This window comes from Xenopus laevis, chromosome 2L (genome assembly GCF_017654675.1).
Source record: "Xenopus laevis strain J_2021 chromosome 2L, Xenopus_laevis_v10.1, whole genome shotgun sequence".
In the NCBI taxonomy this organism is placed as follows: Eukaryota; Metazoa; Chordata; class Amphibia; order Anura; family Pipidae; genus Xenopus; species Xenopus laevis.
Window position 1 is genome coordinate 159,356,023 of NC_054373.1, and position 18,440 is coordinate 159,374,462.

At 39.0% G+C, this 18,440-nt stretch overlaps 1 long non-coding RNA gene across 2 annotated transcripts; it reads right to left on the bottom strand.

Moving 5' to 3' along the window:
* Positions 1-7,396: 7,396 nt before the first annotated feature.
* Positions 7,397-17,541, bottom strand: LOC108707756. Of its 2 annotated transcripts, XR_001934330.2 has the most exons (4): positions 17,196-17,541; positions 12,486-12,574; positions 9,803-9,869; positions 7,397-7,896 (listed from the first exon to the last, which is right to left on the bottom strand). It is a non-coding gene; the product is annotated as an uncharacterized LOC108707756 (long non-coding RNA). The 2 variants fall into 2 exon arrangements; XR_005965518.1 differs by lacking the exon at positions 17,196-17,541 and having other exon boundaries at positions 12,486-12,847.
* Between the last annotated feature and the right edge of the window lie 899 nt (positions 17,542-18,440).

Genomic DNA, 18,440 nt, shown 5'->3' on the forward strand with positions numbered 1-18,440 from the left:
TGCTAGGGTCAAATTTGCCATTGCCAGTGACATGAACGAGAGAGAGGATGATAAAAAGGAGAGGGTTTATATTCTACGATATCCTAAAGGTTCATTCAAAAGCGAACTACCCCTTCAATTCTGATTCACTGGTTTATATACTGCCCAGGATGCATTTTTAGGAATATGTAAAAGAACAAAGCATTAAAAAAAATCAATGACAAATTCTATATTACTTAAGAATATCTTAATATTCATAAGGCTTGTTTTTAAGACTAATGCGTCTTTTGCATAATGAATATAAATCAAGTCAAAAACTGTTAGTGCCTGAGATGTAAAATGTTCTTTCACTGAAAATATCTCCCCTGTTTATTTCTCCTTTCTGAATTATAGATGAATCCATTACTGAATATATGTTTGGCTCCAGCCTAAATCCAACTTCATAAAAGAGGGTGAGGATAGCCTAATTTGACTTTTAACATCATTTTCTATTTTTTACTCAAAGGAATCTTGCAATGCCATTAGATATGTTCTTACAATAAAGTTTTTTTCTGTTATTGAAAACTTTACAAAAAATATTAATGGGAACAGGAAAATAGTTGCTAGCTTTTTGCTAGATTTTTATTACTACATTACACTGTGTACATTGCAAGCAATTCACTCTATCTAAAATTCTATTCCTGAACCAATAATTGTATTGTTTTAGTTGTAATATTGGTGTGTAGGTGCCATCTCAGGTCATTGTGCCTGGTCATGTGCTTTCAGAAAGAGCCAGCACTTCACAATGGAACAGCTTTCTGACAGGCTATTGTTTTTTCTACTCAATGTAACTGAAGGAGTTGCAGTGGGACTTAGATTTTTACTATTGAGTGCTGTTACCTTCCTATTGTTCTGATGATAAGGGGGGGAATGGGATGGGGTGATATCCCTCCAACTTGCGGTGCAGCAGTAAAGTGTGACTGAAGTTTATCAGAGCACATGCCTGTGGGCACCTGGGAAACTAGCCCAATGTCAGATTTCAAAATTAAATATCAAAAAATTGCTTTGCTCTTTTGCAAAATGTATTTCAATGCAGGAGTCTGCTAGAGGAACACTATTAACTAATAATGCAAAGTAAGATATCCTGGAAAAAGACGAGCACTCACAGGTCTTAGGATGCAAAAAATCTTTGAGAAAGGCTATAGGATTAGCCGAAACGTCAGTTATTTATTTTCAATAAATTTCACAGATTTTTTGCATCTTAAGTCCTGAGACTGCTCGCCTTTTTCCAGGATATATATATATATATATATATATATATATATATATATATATATATATACATATATATATATATATATATATATATATATTCAAACAAAGGACTAATGTTCCCATTTTATGACCCTAAAAACTCTAGCCTAAAGAAATATCTAAGGAATGGAAGGAATGAGCACTGACTGTTGTTTGTGTCCTTACGTATCATATACAAATATAGCTGTAATCAACAAATGCCAAAAATACGACTTTTCACTTCTAGATATGTTCCCTTTGACGGCTTTTAGTTTTGGATATTAAACTTTGATCTTTTGCTCTGAAGCCACAGAAAGAACAGAAACACGCAAGCACAAAAAACATGTTAGCATATGGGAAAGGCCCGGGTTTTACTGCATCATTTAACTAATGCTGATGTCAGGACTTTGCATGTGATATATCAACTAGAGAATCACAGCCAAGCATTTGCTGCAGGCAAAGGGAATAGCTCCCTACAGTTACATGTCTGCGTCTTACAGAGAAAACATTCAGATGCTGGCATAGAAAAAAAGAAAACATGATTTGTCCTGGGGCTTTGTACTTTGTTATCTAAAATACAACCTTCAGCTTCACTCTTGAATAAAGGCTTGGTCCTGCTTCAGTGGAAATACTCAAAGTGCTCCGAAGAAAGAAATTTCAAGTCCTTTATTAATTAACAAACCCTTATTTTTTGTGTTCCTTCCTCTCTTACTTTAAGTTATGGAAACAGCCATGAACGATGTTTTGCCTCTATCCATGCTATACAGTATTCTCATTAATACAGTATAAATCATTATTGAAGGGGTGGTTCACCTTTATTTAAACTTTTAGGGGCTGATTCACTAAGGGTCGAATATCGAGGGTTAATTAACCCTCGATATTCAACTAGGAATTAAAATCCTTCGACTTCGAATATCGAAGTCGAAGGATTTAGCGCAAATACTGCGATCGTACGATCGAAGGATTATTCCTTCGATCGAACGATTAAATCCTTCGAATCGAACGATTCGAAGGATTTTAATCCAACGATCGAAGGAATATCCTTCGATCAAAAAAACTTAGGAAAGCCTATGGGGACCTTCCCCATAGGCTAACATTGACTTCGGTAGCTTTTAGCTGCCGAAGTAGGGGGTCGAAGTTTTTTTTAAAGAGACAGTACTTCGACCATCGAATGGTCGAATAGTCGAACGATTTTTACTTTGAATCCTTTGATTCGAAGTCGTAGTCGAAGGTCGAAGTAGCCCATTCGATGGTCGAAGTAGCCCATTCGATGGTCGAAGTAGCCCAAAAAATACTTCGAAATTCGAAGTTTTTTTACTTTGAATCCTTCACTCGAATTTAGTGAATCAGCCCCTTATTATGTTATAGAATTACTAATTCTAACCAACTTTTAAATTGACCTTCATTTATTCTTTTTTTTTATAGTTTTATATATTTTGCCTTCTTCTTCTGACTCTTTACAGCTTGCTTTAAAATGGGGGTCGCTGACCCCATTTAAAAAAACAAATGCTCTGTAAGGCTACAAATGTATTGTTGTTGGTACTTTTTATTACTCATCTTTCTATTCAGCCCTCTCCTATTCATATTCCAGTCCACAACCAGATTTGAAACTAAAACATTCACTTAAAGAAAAAAAACCTTATATTTTGGTGTTGGTTGGCAGAAACAATACAAAGAGGCCCATTTATGAACATTTTGATTTCAGTGGTTTTAAAGGTTTTATAAGCCACAAAAAAACTAATTTTCTCTAAAACCACAATTGCCAAGTCATTTATTAAAACTGTCTAATAAAAAAATCATGAGCGGAATGCGGAAAATCATCTAACTTTTTAGGCAAATACGAAGGAAAAAAATCCTCTAAAAGCTTGAAATGACAAAATACTGGAAAAGGACAAATCCCAATGGCATCTATATGACCTTGACAGCGTTCAGATGGCAACAGTTTGTGTTTTTTTCAAATCACACATTTTTTGTGGTTTAGTGTAATTAGTATAATCCACAATTTTTAGTGCTAAAAAATATTATTTGGGGAAAGAACAAAATACAAATGTTAGTAAATCTGCCTCAAAGTGTGATGTTTCATATTCACAAAATGTGGTGAATGACACTTTGCCCCAAGAGTCAGTGATCCCTTTGCTGTTAGGTAGTTATTCATTTGTGAATAATGCCCAGAACAACATTTAGGGTATTATTTATTAAAGGCCAAGTTATGTTTTTCCCAAAAAAGTAATATTTTCGGGTTTTAAACCAAAAACTTGAGATTTATTATGCTCTGAATCCAGAAATAGCTGGAATTCGAAAATACTCCAAAAAAAATAATACTCCAGGTAAACCTGTAGAAGTCAATAGTAGAGGTCCCTTGAAGCATTTGAAGATGTTTATAGCCTTCATGATGTTCAGGTTTTTTTCAAAGGTTTTCCCTCGAAAACTTGATAAACGGAGCAAATCAAGGTTTTTTTTTCTCACAGAAACCGCGATCAATCCGAGTATTCAAGTTTTTCACCCCGATTACACTGATTCCAGTTTTTTACACTCAAGTTTTTTCATAAATATAGAAAAAAAATTTGACTTGTGAGTTGATTAGAGTTATAAAAAACCTCACAAACTCGATATTTAATAAATAACCCCTAAAATGTGAAATCTAAATAAAATTTCTGCAACTATTTATCATCATCACTTATACTTTACTTATACATACTATATTATATTATATAGTATCTTATACTTATATACTTATACATACATCACTTGTAGTAGTGATTTGCCACCTACGTTTGACAGATTTCTTTACTGTGTGTGAACGTTATGAGGTGAATATCCGTCTAAATTAATCACATTAAAGGGATACTGTCATGGGAAAAAAATTTTTTTTCAAAATGAATCAGTTAATAGTGCTGCTCCAGCAGAATTCTACATTGAAATCCATTTCTCAAAAGAGCAAACAGATTTTTTTATATTCAATTTTGAAATCTGACATGGGGCTAGACATATTGTCAATTTCCCAGCTGCCCCAAGTCATGTGACTTGTGCTCTGATAAACTTCAATCACTCTTTACTGCTGTACTGCAAGTTAGAGTGATATCATCCCCCCTCCCTTTTTCCCCCAGCAGCCTAACAAAAGAACAATGGGAAGGTAACCAGATAACAGCTCCCTAACACAAGATAACAGCTGCCTGGTAGATCTAAGAACAACACTCAATAGTAAAAACCCATGTCCCACTGAGACACATTCAGATACATTGAGAAGGAAAAACAGCAGCCTGCCAAAAAGCATTTCTCTCCTGAAGTGCAGGCACACGTCACATGACTTGGGGCAGCTGGGAAATTGACAAAATGTCTAGCCCCATGTCAGATTTTAAAATTAAATATAAAAAAATCTGTTTGCTCTTTTGAGAAATGGATTTCAGCGCAGAATTCTGCTGAAACAGCACTATTAACTGATTCATTTTGAAAAAAAGTTTTTTTCCCATGACAGTATCCCTTTAAGCTGCCCAGGACTCAGTACTGCACTGACAGCCAATCAGCAAACTGTATCGAGTCCAGAGTTTTTCATCAGGATTTGGCCGAATGTGACTTTTCACGCGTACAGGGAAATTGTGATATTTTTTCTGTGCCAAGGATTTAGTTCATAATTCAAACGAATCCTTGATGAAATGACGTGGGATTTCAACAAATCCCAAAATAGTAGATTTGGTGCATCCCTACATTGATCTACCCATATCAATACACCATATCAAGAATGATGCACATATTGATAATTAACAAGGTTTAGGCAAAGGTTATTTGGACATGTCACGCTGTAACTTTGGGCTTGGGTCCTCACAGAGCCCTAAAATCATGATTGAGAAGCACCCTGAAGGGAAGTTAGGATAAGATTTAGAGAACTATAGCAGGGACACTGTTATACAGATCTTTTCATATATAAGTAACCTTTTATAAGCTACGATAAGACTTGAAAAATGTTGACCCCCACAAAGGGAGTCAAATCCAAGTCTAAGAACCTCTACCATATATAGTGAGATTTTCCTATGAAAGTATAGTAATTGTACCCATGAGCCAACATTGGACGTATGTCTGACTACAGCCTGAATGACACCGCACATATTCACTAAAGGGCAAATTTTCACTTGCAAAGGCTTCGCCACACTTCGTGCCACTTTGCCAGGCACAAATTCACTACCACTACTCTAATTCACCAAAATGCGAAATTGCGTCTCAGCAGCAAAATTTCACTAGTATTAATTTGCCAGCGAGAGCATTTCATAGCGAACTTTCGCTAATGTTCGTTTCTGCCTAGAGAAAATTTGTTAGTACACTTACGCTTAGGTCAAGTTTGAAAAGGGTGGATACATACAGGTCATAAATATGTCTTTATAAGAGATGTTGGTGCAAATGCTTGAGGTAGCCACTTATTATTAAAAATGTCCAAGGAAGCATAATAAAGTCAAAAGAGATCCTCTATTGTCCTAGACATGAGCCCACCCTAAAACAAATGTTGTATGCCCCTCAAATGATTAAAAAAAGGTTAAAACATTTGTCATAGTTACAACTTTTAAAGACAATCCCACTTTAAAATATTAAAAAAAGCTTTTTTTTAATCATTTTAATAACTTTCCGGCATATAGGATATGATGTCACTGACAAGATTGAGGAGAATTTAGCTTCATTTTATCAGTTTGTCTGGTCTAAGCTGGCGAAAGAGGTAACGTTCTATAAAACATTCTGTAAGATTTGCACTCAATTCACCGCCATTGGGATCTGGAACATTGTAGATATGTTTGGTGGCTGAGATGATTGTGCCAATGAGCTGGGGCTTTTTTTTAATAGGTTAGGCTAGGAAAACTGGTTTCAGTGGGAATACAAACCCTTAAAATAGAAGGAAAGCTCCCATCGAGGGGGGGTGCCACAGTGTCGGACTGGCCCACCTGGATACCAGGAAAACTCCCGGTGGGCCCAGGTGTCAGTGGGCCCTCTTGCTTCTAACCATTTAGTCTATTTCATGGTCATTCCTTATTTCTTCATGGGAAAAAATAGGCTTAATGTTGAAAGACTAGAGTATAGTAAGGAGATATAAAAAAAACTAGGAGAATAAAGAGGTTAAATGATGAGAGGAATAATAGTTTGGAAAATGAGCCCATGGTCTAAAGTTTTCTGGTGGGCCCCGGTCTAGGGTTTTCTGGTGGGCCCCTGGCATCCCAGTCCGACAGTGGGGTGCCAAATGTTAGGGCCCCCACTGAAGGATTGTAATAAATTACCTGATACCCCAGGCCCGTGCTCCTATTAGCCTGGAGCATTAGTGAGTGACTGATCCCAAGGCCTCTTAGAGTAAAAACAAATAATTTATTAGTAATCACATTTAAAAAAGTATTCGGTACATACTAACCCCACATATAGTCATAGGCCCCTGTTTGGCACAGCCTGCGGCCCGGCACTGGTCTGTGGCCTGGTGGTTGGGGACCCCTGCCATAAGACACTATCCCTAATTGCCAACAGGAAATGCGGCAAGTTGGCATCCCCAGTGGTTTTACTTTTCCTTTCACAGAGTGAAGGTGTCACAAGCACACGGTTAAGTACAGAGGGGTGAGAGAATGAGTGTTAAGGCCCCATACACAGGACGATAAAATCTGCCGACAGACCGAGTCGGCAGCTTATTGACCCGTGTGTGGGGCCATCCGACGGGCGTCCCCGATCGATATCTGCCCGAAAGTCGGGCAGATGCCGAATGGGCAGAGTGAAAAATCCTGTTGAATCGTGGCCGCATCTGTTCGTTTATGTGGTCCCGCGATCCGACCACCTGTATCGCCTCCATTCTGATCAGATCGTTGGGCCCTAGGGTCCATGATCAGATCAGTCCAATATCGCCCATCTCAATGTGGGCGTATCAGGGAGAGATCCGGTCGTTTGGCGACAAAACGAGCGGATCTCCCTGTGTATGGCCACCTTTAGGGACTGTGGAGTAACTTTTCTCCCAGAGCCTATGGGACACCAGTTAGGCCACAGTAAGCTCTGGTTTACCATGCCTAGACACCCCCTTGTGGTGGAAATAGATTAAAACGTAGTTGAAATCAAAGGGAGTTGCTTTTGCTGGGGGAGCCAAAATAGCCACTGTCATATCCATAAATGCTAATACACAGACAAACAATTCAGGCACCAACAGAAGCTTTACTGGCTAAGTTAAGTTAAAACAAACAGAGAATAAATCCAGGTTCTAAACAGGGTATATTTCCCCTGACAGTTGATTTGCCGGGACATGCTGGAAGAATAAAAATCATGCTCGGAATATTGATCCATAAAGCAATTTACCAAATAATGGAGCCAGAGAATTATATTTTTTTCTCTTGCTGAAATATAATTACATTTTGGTTCAGTGTTCCTTCCTTTGAATCAATAAAAATGTAAATATAGTATCAATTTGAACCGAATAAAGCTTTGCAGTCTATAAAGGAGTCTTTCTTTCTAATAAGCACTCTTATCATCTTACAATGTCCGGTTGAAATACTTGCTGGCTGATACTTGCTCTAGCAACGCAGTCATTGTTATGTCATTGGATTTCTCAGTGGCACAATGCCGCCGCAGCACTTTGTACAGTGTCATTCTTCTTGGCTTGACACAGGGAATGTTCCTCTTCATTGGATATAACCGCTTCTGCAATAACCAGGAAATATTGAATAGTTTTATACAAAGGTTCAATTTAATGCAAACTTGCACCGGTGCAGGGGACAAAACCACGATAGATTAGGATACATGTGCCCAGAGCTGTTTTTAAGGGGAATGTTCAAGAACAGAGCAACGGTCGTCATCTTTCTTTAAGTTTGTTGTTTTTAGATATTTACTATTACAGGTCTGGAATCCGTTATCTGGGAACCTGTTATGCAGAAAGCTCTGAATTATGGAAAGGCTATGTCCCATAGACTCCAGTTAATCCAAATAATCCAAATTTTTAAAAATGATTTCCTTTTACCTTATACTTGATCCAAACTAAGATACCACTAATCCTTAATGGAAGCAAAACCAGCCTATTGGGTTTATTCAATGTTTACATAATTTCCTAGTAGACTTCATGTATGAAGATCCAAATTACAGAAATATCTGTTCTCTGAAAAACCCTAGGTCCCGTGCATTCTGTATAACAGATCCCGCCCTTGTATTTTGTTTGTAGCAATTGTTCATGCTGAAAAATAAAACACAGATAGGGCTGAAGTCAGACAACAATGGGTCCCTAGTAGTGCAGTATGATAGGGGCCCCAATAATACTGTTGGGAAATAATTGTGTATATCAGTTGTGGGTTAAAATTTAGCTGAAGGGCAGCAGGTTGGACATCCCAGTTGTATATACTGAAACAAAATAACAATAACATCAGTGACAAAATAGAAATAATTTGTTAAGTGCAGGGCTGGATGCAAAGTGCAAAAAACAGATGTGTGTGTCCCATGGATACAGCTATTTGTGGATTGCTAGTATTGACTTCATAAAGACAGGTGGGGGAGGAGCTTTACACCTCTTAGTGCTCTGGCACTTGCCTCCAAGGTCATTATAGATGACCCCTAATGTATTTAAACTTTTTGGGCTTTTCCACATATTTAATTTTGCCGTCAATTCACAATGTGCCCATCCACAAGCAAAGCACTAACTGTGGCTCTCCGGTTGCTATAACATTAGGGCAGATATCCATTATCTGCAGCTGTTTCACTGCATTAACTTTGCTGAGCGACCATATTCAGTGTGTTCTGACTTCAAATTGAATTTACTTTGACTCATTTCTCACTGTTCTATTTTTTCCTGCCATCCCATTGTGTAGATAGAGAGCATTCTGGTCAACAAGCCCCATATACCTGTGTTACGTCATCCCTGATTACTGAGAGAAAGCAAAGAAAATACATTTTGCCTTTTTGATTTTTCGTTTATTTTGTGCCCCTGATGAAGACCCTTAAGGTCGAAACGCGTTGGGCTCATTTTTGATTTTGATTATGTTTTGTGTATTTTCTTTGCTTATTTTTTTCTTCTTTTTTGTAATAAATTAATTTTGCTTTTCAAATCGGGTGTGCGTTCCATTATCTGCAGTAGTTGTATTTCGTTATGGAGACCCTTATGGGGAGTCACCTATGGATTAGCACCCTGTAATTCGATTTAAAGGGTGTGCGCCTTCTCCTTTTATTTTGTACTGAGAGAAAGCCACTGAAGCAGTACTTGCTGATACAAAAGTGCTTTATTAATACGGCATGTTTCAGGCTCTGGGCCCTTTATCAAGTGTAATTCACAAAACAGTGAACAATTATCTTTATACCAAAATACAGAAAGTTAAATATATAATGACCCTCTGGTGGAGGGTGTTTTTAATTCCAAGAATAGTCCAATAAAGTTCCAGTGATAGCCCAGTGTGCTTATTTTTGCAGCTCTGTGCTTGAGTCTATTTAGAATAAAAATAATAATAAACAATGGTATTTCCATCGACTTGCCGAACCAAAGGAACCCAACAAAGGACATAACATAAGCACCAAACATGTTTCCACCTAACAAATGAAAGAAAATAGGAAAAGTTGCCTGTCTTACCATTATCTTTTTCTTATATTCTAAATGTGTTTTCCTTGTCTTTATTCTTAAAAGGGCAACGAATTATCTGCAAAGGGAAATAAACAATTGTTAATAATCAGAGCATAGTGCCGGCATTTATATTACAATAGACGTTGTTACAATTGTTATTATTCAGAACATATTTCCGCTTTTATGTTACAATAGACATTATTGTACAAAAACTTTTTATGCTCCAGTTATTGTTCATACCTAGAGGATACAGTGTGTCCAGTCTCTTTATCCAGAATGTCTTTCTTTGCAGCAGGCGTTGTCTAATGTTACAGCCTCTTTGTAAAGGGGTCAATAACTTCTAATGCCATACATTTTAGCTGTGTTTGATGGACAGTCCAGTTGGATGCTTTTGGGGGTGATCAAACATACATTTTTGGCTTTTAAAAAAAAATTCAAGAGAATATCTGGGCAGAGGTTAGTCAATACTGTCAGCAAAGAGTGATAAATGAGCACTGGTCAGACAGCAACGTCCAAGTAAAGGTCAAGTCAGGCACCAATTACAGGTGAGTCAGAATCATAAGAATGCTAAGTGTTCTATCACCATGAGCAATACTGACCTACTGCATACTTCTTCTGGATAGCATGCATGTGGAAAACCGAAAATGTGTCTGTTACCTTTGGATTCTAAGATCTAGAGAAATATCTTTGCCATACTATATAAGCCTATCCAAGATGGATTTAGCTATGTTGCAACCTGAGCACAAGGCTTGGCCCTGTATATTAACTTTGGGACCACGAGTCGAAGTATTTCTACATATTAGAGGTAGAGAATACTGGGAGTTGTAGTCCACCAATATCTGTGGACCCAAGGTTAACATACAAGGTCACAGAGACAGATACTCACAGTTTTGTGTGTAACATACACAAATATACTTGCATACAAATGTAAAAAACTGCATTTATGCGGCAATGAAAATAATATTCTGTATTTATATTATAGTTTCACATTTTTAGCACTGCAAATAAATCTGCATGTATATGTGTCTGCACCATTGTCTTGTTATATTATGTATTAACATATGTTATATTATAATTAATGGTTATTAGGCACTATACAGGCAGCATCACAAAATGTGGTGGGCCACATGGTATAAACCATAGGTTTTCAGTGGCAAGGAAGAGGAGGTACACAGTGGGTAGGGGTGTGCAGTGGGGGGCCTCCATGACTCGGGGGCCTTTGTGACTGGGAAGGTACAAAACTTCATACAAGCCCCACCCACCACTGTTTTAATTTAACAATAACATCTAAAAAGGAAAGTGATTTTAAGGAATGGCAATATAATGTACTGTTGCCCCCACACTGGTCAAACCGGTGTGTTTGCTTCAGAAACACTACTCTAGCTTATATAAACAAGCTGCTGTGTAGCCATGCGGGCAGTTATTCAAGCACATGATACATAGTAGAAAACAGATATGCTCTGTAGAATCCCATTGTATACTACAGAGTGTATCTGCTGCCTTTTCTTCTTTTTCAACTTTGAATGGCTGCCCCCATGGCCACACAGCAGCTTGTTTATACACTGTATAAACTATAGTAGAGTACAGGGGCGTAACTATAGAGGAAGCAGACCCTGCAGTTGCAGGGGGGCCCAGGAGTGTAGGGGGCCCAGTGAGACCCTAATTAATTAGCAATTTTAATATATCTTGGTAAAATAGGCCAACTTATAAATATTTTGGGGCCCTAAATTGAATTTGCTATGGGGCCCAGTAACAACTAGTTACGCCACTGGTAGAGTAGCTGAGGCAAACACACCAACTCTACCAGTGCAGGGCAACAGTACATTATATTTTCATTACTCTTTCATTTTTGGTGTTACTGTTCTTCAAGTCAGCACACAGTTCACACTTACAGTCCCACAGACAACCTCTTACAACCAGATTGAAATTAAACCCTAAAATTGCAGCAGGGTTGGACTAGAGTGCCATAGTACTAGAGGATCTCACAGTTGGCTAAGTACCTTGTGGGCCCCAGCCCAGACAATTCTTGTCAACCTTTCTTATTTATACAAAAAAGTGCACAGACATGTAAAACTTGCTAGTTTAATATTGTATTCACAATCTTAGGAAAAGTTCCTGTAAAGGTAGCATTAGATTGTCATAACTAGGGATGCACCGAATCCACTATTTTGAATTTGGCCGAACCTCCGAATCCTCCGTGAAAGATTCGGCCGAACACCGAACCGAATCCTAATTTGCATATGCAAATTAGGGGTGGGAAGGGGAAAAATTTTTACTTCCTTGTTTTGTGCCAAAAAATCACACGATTTCCCTCCCGATTCGGATTTGGTTCAGCCGGGCAAAAGGATTCGGCTGAATCCGAATCCTGCTCAAAAAGGCTGAATCCTGGCCGAATCCCGAACCGAATCCTGGATTTGTTGCATCCCTAGTCATAACAGCCTTTAAAAGCAACATTTATGAACTTTTATTTCTTTTAGAGCCAGATAATGAAACGGCATGAGAAGCCAGTGACTGAATTTGCAAGTTATTAAATTGGCTATGCTGTCATGGTGCTTGATTCAAGTAATCATTAGGCAAGTTGACTCTGATATGGAATACAGAATATAATAAATCAGCAGCTGTAAAATTAGCATGAGTGGATAACAATCAGCAATAAAATTAATTAATTTGATGCAATCATAAATTGTGGTACCTCTAATGAGATGACTGGTTCTGTGCATCCAGTCCCAAGGGCTCTCTTGGTTCACTTTCCAATTGGCTTTTGTATTGGATGTACAACCTCTTTTGTCATAGTCAGTTACATGTAATAAAGGGAGGTAGAAATATGAAGTACAAGTAGAAAGTAGAGTTTTCTGTATTTATAATACCAACAGCAAAAGCAAAGAATTTGTGCCTATTCGTAATTGGAACATGCTAAATTCCTGTTTCATCAGATTGGAAGCCTGAAAGGAAATGGTATAGGCTACTTTGTGTCATATTCTGTCAATAATAAAATATTATTATTATTATATCAATATTATCAGTAATAATAGTATTAATAATACTAATAATAATGGGTAGATACAATAAGCATACAGAAAAACACACAAAAAAAACCCAATAGCCAATACAAGAGGTAAAAAGTCACCCAGCAACAAATCTCCTTTTCTTCGGGGCGACTAATCTCCCCGAACTGCCTTCCCCTGCCTTCCCGCCGGCTAGAATGTAAATCACCGGCGGGATGGCACTCGGATCGCTTCGTTTTCCGAAGTTGCCTCGCAAGGAAACTTTGGGCTACTTCAGAAAACGAAGCTCTCCGTGTGCCATCCCGCCGGTGATTTACATTCTAGCCAGCGGGAAGGCAGCTCGGGGAGATTAGTCGCCCCGAAGAAAAGGAGATTTGTCTCCCTGAATCTGACCGTGTGTCTCTGCCCTAAGAGTATAAATAGGCATTTGCTACAAATTTTGCCCTAACCAGCCCTCAGGCTGAATTCTCCAGCCACTGCTCAGGGCCCTATGGGGGGGGGGCACATTTAGGGAAGCACTGGCCTATGGTGATATGATTTGCAGCCAAAGATGTCCTTATGAACTCATGAAAAGCTGTCACTGATTCCAAGTGTTATAACGTCTAGCACAGCTGCCAGTTACGGGGGCCTTACAGATGCACCTCTCTACATAGTATACTGTAGTTCATACACTCCATCTGTAGCCAAATTCATAAGATACCTTTATTTGTAATGCTGTTTGCTTTTGGGGGCTAATTATTACATCATCCATCCCATCTATCTTTTCTTTAAAGGGGTTGTTCACCTTTGAGTTAACTTTTAGTATAATGTAGTGATATTCTGAGACAATTTGCAAATGGTTTTCATTTTTGTGGTTTTTAGCTTTTTATTTAGCAGCTCCCCAGTTTGCAATTTCAGCAAACTGGTTGCTGGGGTCCAATTTGTCCAAGCAACCATGCATTGATTTGAATAAGAGATTGGAATATGAATAAGAGAGGGGCCTGTATGAAAGATGAGTAATAAAAAGTAGCAATAACAATACATTTGTAGCCTTTCAGAGCATTTGTTTTTTTTAGATGGGGTCAGTCACCCCCAGTTGAAAGCTGGACAGAGAAGAAGAAGGTAAATTATTTAAAAAGTATAAAAAGGACCAATTGAAAATTTACTTAGAATTGGCCATTCTATGGGGCAAATTCACTAACAGGCAAAAATTCGACAGTGATGGCTTTGCGCACATCGCAACAGTTCGCCAGACGTAAATTCGCCTGGACAACGCTAATTCACAACACACAGGGTACTGAACGCCAGCGAAATTACGCCCAGCAGTTCGAAGTTACACTAGCTTTTGCTAATTAGCATACGGCGTGCAGTTAAAGTACAATGGCCGTATATGCTACAGCAAATACATTACACTACACAAGGCCAGGGAACCTTAATAAAATTATATAAAGTTGTTATAATGCCCTACACATGTGCCCACAGTATAGTTTAGGTGCCATATGTTAGCAAATGTAGGGGGGAAGGAGGATACCCAAAAAAAAACGTAGTGAATTTGCGTAGTAACGCTCTTTCGCCAGACCGTAAATTTGCCTGGCGTTAGAGTGCGAAGTTGCACCAGAGTCTATCTCCTTGGCGAAATTAATTAACTAACGTTCGTCGCACAAAGAATAAAATGTAATGACTTCCTAAACTTACAGTCTCAGCTAACAATCTAATGACCAATTATGAGACCATTTCAAATGAGTTTCACTTACTAATATCTGGAATAAAAAACCTACATTTTTGTCAAAAGGTGGACTTGTTCATTGAACTGTAAAAAAAGACAAACGTGCAGGGACCTTTGTGAATAGAAGTTAATACCACGAGGAGAGCAGGAACTACTTATCTATAGTAAATACGCTATCATTGTTATTGCTTTTCAAGGACAGTCAATTTCGAGCAGCAATTCCAAACCTTTTAGTATCTTGGCTGCCAATGAAATGTCTAAAATATCTGCATGTGCCATTGCCCTTAGAGATTTCATGCAGCCATATATGCAGAGAAATAAAAAGGGTTCAGCAGAAGGGGGTCTCTTCCTTTTTCGGTGTTACTGTGAGTAGAATACTGCCCACAAACCCTTGTAGTTTTTCTTAAGGATGGGGTCGTGGGGGGTTTAACATAGTGGAGGACTGGTTATGTTCTGGCCATTATTATAACAGATTGCCATGGATGGGGGCCTATGCCCCAGTTTCATGCACAAGGTTTACTAATGGTGAGGAAGATTATTATCATTATATTATGATTACCCACTCTCACTTGCTCACCCATCACTTTGGCAGAAGGTGGACAGCATGGCAGCCTTTGGTGTTGCCAATAATTCCTGGTGTGGGTTGGATACATTGAATTCAGCTGTTGTTTAATGTTGCTCTATTTATGTTATATTTATCTCTTTTTGTCTAACATGTTTGTTAATAAAGATGAGGCCTATTTACATCCCTGCCTGGATATCTTTATAGTCTACTGGGGGAGTAAAATGAAGGGGAAGTATTGGGCAGAGATCAGTTATATATGTAGGGGTACAGTATGTCTGCTCAACGCAGATTCCAATTAAGTTTTTTTAATGGTTTTCTGTCATGATTTTTATGGTGTATTTTTTATTTCTAAATGACACTGTTTACACTGCAAATAATTAACTGTATCATGTTAAATTCCATTTCTAACCCAGCAAGTGTATTTTGTTTAGTTATATTGGTGTGTAGGCAGCCTTCTCATGTCATTTTGCCTGGTCATCTGCTTTCAGAAAGAGCCAGTGCTGCACTATGGAACTGCTTTCTGATGGCTATTATATTGTATCTCCTATTGTATTGTATCTCCTACTCAATGTAACAGAAGGTGTCTGTAAGGGGTAATGTAGGGGGCGCTATAGAAGCAGATGAGGGAAGGTTGAGTCCTTGAGGCAGGAGCTGTATGTGCCTAAGGGACACGTCCAGGCCCGGATTTGTGGCAAGGCCACATAGGCCCGGGCCTAGGGCGGCACATTTTTCAGGGCGGCATGCTGCCCAGCCCCTCTATGGGGAGCACTGGGGATGCACTACTCCCCAGTGCTCCAGCGCTTGCACGCCATCGTTCTTGTGCCAGCGTGAGGTAGTGCGAGCAGGTGCTAGGACCACGCATCCTAGGGGCACCCGCCCAGCAAATCCGGTGCTGGACACGACAGGGAAATGGCAGGAACAGGATGACAAGGGTGTAGGGTAGGAACTAGACTGGAAGAAGAGGGGCCGATGAGTCAAGGCAGGATCAGACTGTACAAGAGCAGTCTGGGTAGGGGCAGGATCAGGCTAGGCAGATCAGATTCATCCAGGACAAGAAAAGATAGGGCAAGGTGCAAGGTAAGGTCAAGGCAGGAAAAGGCAAGGTCAGGATTGGAGCGAGGAACAGAGCAAGGTTCAGAATTGCAAGAAAGACAAGGCAGGAAAAGATCAAGGCAAGGTTAAAGCAAGGCAAGATCAAGAAGGACGAACAGGAGTAGGAGCAGGCAAGGCAAACAAGGTGAGGTTCAAGGTAAAGGCAGGACAAGGCAGTGAAAGGTTCAGACAGGACAAGGCAGAACAAGGAAGGAGACTAGAGAAGGAACCTTAGCTAGGCGAGATGCCACAGTGCTATGTAGGTCAATGTTCAGGCAAGGTGGTTGAGGAGGGCTGGCCTTATATAGGGCAGGATCAGCACTGATTGGTTGACTTCAACCCACCAATCAGACTGCTGCTGGGCTAAGGCTGTAAAGGCCAGGTAATAGATGGTGAGTAACCCTGCAGGCTGCTCACCTGGTCCAATGGTTAAGGCATAGAGCCAGAAACCAAAAGATGCCTGTCTCAAATCCCAACAGAGCCTGACAGTATCGCAGTGGGACTTGGATTTTTACTATAGAGTGCTGTTCTTAGATCTACCAGGGAACTGTTATCTGGTTACCTTCCCATTGTTCTGCTGATGGGCTGCAGTGGGGAGGGAGTAGGGTGATATCACTCCAACTTGCAGCACAGCAGTAAAGAGTGATTGAAGTTTATCAGAGCACAAGTCACATAACTGGGGGAACCTGGGAAACTGACAATATGTCTAGCCCCATATCAGGTTTTAAAATAAAATATATTAAAAAATCAGTACCTTGTTCTTGAATCCTTATTGGAGGCAAAACCATATTATTGGATTTATTTAAAGTTTAGATGATTTTTTTTTTGTAGACTTGAGGTATGGAGATCCAAATGATGGGAGATCCCTTATCTGGAAAACCCCATGTCCTGAGCATTTTGGCTAACAGGTCCCATACCTGTATCTAATGACAATATGTACAGTTATTGTTGACTTTATAGGGTAATGTAAAGTTTTCACCAAGTCTAGTAACCCGCTAGTAACCATTTGCTGGTCACTTGTTTGGAGGCAATCACCTGACAGGTTGCTGTAGGTTACAACACCGGGCATCATCAGGGTCGGACAGGTCTAGTTTCTCCGCCGGGTCTCCCCACCGTGATGCGACACACGTGCGCGGCGTGTTGTGGCAGGATGATTGGTGTAGGGCTGGCAGGGCCCACAAAAGCCGGGGCCCACAAAAGCCGGGGCCCACCAGGTTTTTTTTCCCGTTGTCCTGCCGGCCCGACCCTGGTCTTCATATATAGATATGAGTCTGAGTAAGAAAATGACAAGGCCATCAGAGGAATGTTCTTTTATTATTTATTATTATATACATTTTATTATGTTGTATAACAATTATATAAAAACAGAAATCCCGTTTGATGAGGCATTGCAAAAATGATTGTTCTGTTTGAAACCCTCAACAACATAATATAATAATTATAATATATAATATTATAATATATATATATATATATATATATATATATATATATATATATATATATATATATATATATATATATAAAACAAACAGGGGAAAGTTGTGCTCACCACTAGTTTTTAAAATCATTAGGCGGGGGTGCAATGAGGGTGTGACCACAAAAAACATATAGACAAATACAAGATTCCTCTGCACTCAACCCATTATCAATATATTTAAGACAGCGACATTTTGTGCATATTGCTACTGAAAAATGCCTTACCCTTTAAACAAAACAGGGATTGTTTGTCCATATATTGCAATATATTTAAGCTGGCCAACTACGTCAAAGTCATCCCATATCTGGCCAGATATCTGGCAGTATGCACAAAATGTCGCTGTCTTAAATATATTGATAATGGGTTGAGTGCAGAGGAATCTTGTATTTGTCTATATATATATATATACAGTATATATATATATATTATAATATTATAATATATATATATATATATATTATAATATTATATATTATAATTATTATATTATGTTGTCGAGGGTTTCAAACAGAACAATCATTTTTGCAATGCCTCATCAAACAGGGGATTTCTAATGGCTGATATGGAAACTGCCTATTTTGCAGTCTTTCTCCTGAGTCGCATTTTGTCTGTTTGATCCCATTAACTCTGTCGCTGCCTTGGGGCTGAACTGAATGGGGTCAGCAAAATGTGACCTTGGAAAAGGCGTCTCTCTCTTGCTCCCTAATCTGCTCCTGCTGCTGTTTGTGATGAAATGACTGAAACAGGAAGCTCATAAATAATGGCCTTCGTGCATGCGCTCACACACATATGTGTATATA